A 3,797-nucleotide genomic window follows, 5' to 3' on the forward strand; every position below is an offset into this window, starting at 1 on the left:
CACTCTGAGTCCATTTTATTAGGTCTGCAAAATAGATTTTGTTAAAAAGGTGTAAGAACAATGGAGAGACTAGCTACTCATTGGAGGGGCTCAGTGTTACCTGCTGAGTGCCTATCGTTATACACCGACTTACATTCTTACAACCAACCATTTATCTAGCTAGGTTAGTGGAAAATCTTCACACCAATGGATATATGCAGGTTAACAAAAGAGGGTCAAACCACTCTTTTTGTAGCTTTATTTGTATTTCTTCAATATGTATGGTTACACTTTTCAGTTCCATTAGAGAGTCACTCTTTTTGTAGCTTTATTTGTATTTCTTCAATATGTATGGTTACACTTTTCAGTTCCATTAGAGAGTGAATCCCCAGCTTAGATAATCCTATCAATCTCTACATTTTATCTTGTTGTACACAATCGCCTGTATCCCTTTTGTTGAATCCCATGTATCAGAGGCCGGGTTGCGGGTCTCTTCTAAACTGGGTATTTAATCGATACTGGATAAGGATTTACCTCAACAGGATGTCCAGCCCCTAAGAGGATTATTGATCTGGCCTTATCCAGTTAGCTTTGAAGTTCTAAGGACACTCATAAGTGAGGGGGAGTGTTGAATCCCATTGTAGCCCACTTATGAGTGTCTCACATTGGAGAAAGAGGAGAGGTGGTTCCACTTTATAAGGTAGAGGAGTAACTCCTTCTATTGTCAATTGGTTTTAGTATGGAAGCTCCAAAGCCTTGTTTGTGGGCCTAACTCTCCTCCTCCTTGTTCGGGTTGCCCAAGCCCATTTCATATTGTTTCGAAATTTAACACCTTTGTCCAATTTTTCGTTCTTTTGGGGTCAGATTAGCTTTTATACACTCAAAAATGTGAGATCAGATATTTTGGGGTCAGATTAGCGTTAATACACTCAAAAAAGTTACACTCGATACAACTTTAAACAAAATGAAAACTTGGGGAATGAAACAATTTTCATTAGATGAAAGAATATGAGCCACTGTTAAAAAAATTACTCCCTTTGTATTTTTGTAAGTGTTACAATTACCAAATGTGATCGTGTTTTAATATGTGTTACACTTTCTTGTTTGACAAAAAGTTATATTTTAAGATTATATCTTTCTCCTCTCATGGTCCCTACCCTAACCTAGTACTATTTTTTTTATAATTTCTCTCATCTCACATTACTTTTCAATAAATTATTAACCCCACTATCTTTGTTTTTACAATTTTTTAATACTCCAACCTTCCTACTCACCTCTTATTTTATTTAAGTTAATTAAATTGTCTAAAATTATGTGGTGGTCAAAGTGTAACACTTATTAAAACACGGAGGGAGTACTCCAACTACTCCACTTTCCTTTCATTTTATTTAAATCAATTAAATTTCTTAAAATTATGAGCTGGTCAAAGTATAGCACTTGAAAAAACACAAAAAGAGTAAGATACACTGCTTTAAGGCCCCGTTCGCTTCACCTTATTTTTGCTGAACTGAAATTATTTTTACTAAACTGAAATGCTTAATTTAATTTTTTTTTTTTCTAAACTGAATTTAATTTTACTGAACATAATTTATTTTTGCTGAACTGAAATTATTTATTTACTGATTTTCTATTACATTCTCTCTTAAAGTTTACTAGTTGTTTACTTAATTGAAATTATTTTTGATAAATTAAACTTATTTTTACTGAAATAAAATTAATTTTATTAAATTGAAATTATTTTTATAAACATTTTTTTTTAAAGTGAAGTGAACATGGCCTAACTAGGGTTATATATGCACGGAAAATGAAAGGGGCAAAAGAAGGGTAATAACATGACTGTTACCTAACCCATATGCAATAATGTCAGCCCAAAAGGAGGCCCATTCAATAGGGTATAATTTGACGGAGCAGATACTATTTTTTTTTTCTTGCAGAAAGATGTTATGGACCCTACTGACAAAGCGGCCTAACTGGATAAGCATTTTCAGTTTATATGACTTCAAGTCCAAATATAACATGTTTTAACATAAAATCTGTCAACCCATGAAGGCTAAAGTTCCTTTTTTTTTTTTTTTTTCCTCTTTTTAGGGTCCACCAATTAAAAAAATTTCATTGAGTTACTTGAATAAAAAGAGATTCTATAGTTTTCAAAAATTACAAAAAGTAAGGAGAAACTTTGAAGTGTGAACATTAGGGAGAAAATAGTATTGTTTTTGTGACTAGAGTTTATGAATGACATGAATAATTCTTTGAGGTGGACCTAACATAAAAGCGCGTGGTGTAATAATCTGTTACCAGTATATAATAAACTGGATATAAAAAATCACACATCTTTAATCAGTAAATGCGTGACATAATCTACCTATCATTATGAATAAAACATACACAAAATTTCAGATATGTTCAATGGGTTGTTGCTATATCCACTATTGAAGTTGAATGGAGGTATGTATGTACACTTTGTATCCAATTACAGATAATAAATATATATTGTATCCAATGAAACATTATTCATATAAAAATCATAATATTATGTCAAATGTATGCATAAAGTTGGTTGCATAATGTCCATGCCTCCAATGTGATGTTATAATATAATATTCATTTATTAATTAATATAATATTAAGTAAAATAAAAGTTTGATTGTGTTAGTAGGGGGAGCAAGGAGGATCAAGGTTGCAAAATGTCCATGCCTCCCATGTGATATCCCTTCTGTAAAGAGAGTAAGATAAACTTAAGTAACAGAGATATTATTAGGGCATGAAATGACATTGTTTGGGACAATTTGGGTGTACCATTATGAATTTTGAGACATGCTTTGGTTGGTAGTTTAGGGAAGAGATTGTAATTGCAATGCAATAAAGTAAGTTTTGATTGATTGATTACCTCCCAACACTATGAGGCCCTCCTAGCTATCTTTGATCTTCAAATTCATAATCATTTGTCAAACTTTTTGGTGAATAAAGAATTTTATTATTAAGCATTAAGTTCCTATTTGACACGATGCACATCATACGCAATAACATAAACAAATAAAAAATAAAAAAGCCCTTATACGTAACAATTTAAATGACTAATGTATTAGTATAGTCATCCTATTAAAGTGAAATAATGGTTGAAATGAAGTTGCAAAAGGTGAGAAGTTGACTCCATGAATTTTGAATTGATATCAAATGGTTGATAGTTACTAGATAGGGTGTGTTCTATCTAGTCACCTGATCGTGATTTTTAATATCTGAACTTATATCTAATCTTATATGAACTTAATTATTTGAACTTACTTGAACTTATTTAAAGTTATTAGACCTTATTAAAATTTATTCTAGTTATAATTCAAATTGGATAAGTCTTATTAACTCTGATCTTATTAGAGCTTAGAACATATATATCTTAATTATAATTCATATATGAACTTATCTTCCCTTACATTAGTGAAAATAATTCGAACAAAATAGGGCCTTTAATTTCTATTAATATTAAAAGAAACATTATAATATTGTAATTAGAATTCTTCTTATTCAAAAAATTTAAGAATATAAAAATAAAGAGTAATTGATTAACAAATGATGTAGAAAATGATACATAATGGACATCCTTACAAAATGGGAAGCACAAAGTCAACATAGAGTGATGTCGTGGTTTATACACTACTAGAGGTGTACATTTCCAAAACGTTAGGAATAAAGTTTCCTTGGCAAGGAGAGATGTTGAAACGAACATGTATGATTAAGTTATTGATGTAACATGTAAGGTTGCAAACTTGCAATAGTTGTTACTTTAATTGCAATATTTTCAGTACAAAGTTAAACTGTAAAGA

Source organism: Chenopodium album, chromosome 21, assembly GCF_948465745.1.
Source record: "Chenopodium album chromosome 21, dcCheAlbu1.1, whole genome shotgun sequence".
In the NCBI taxonomy this organism is placed as follows: domain Eukaryota; kingdom Viridiplantae; phylum Streptophyta; class Magnoliopsida; order Caryophyllales; family Amaranthaceae; genus Chenopodium; species Chenopodium album.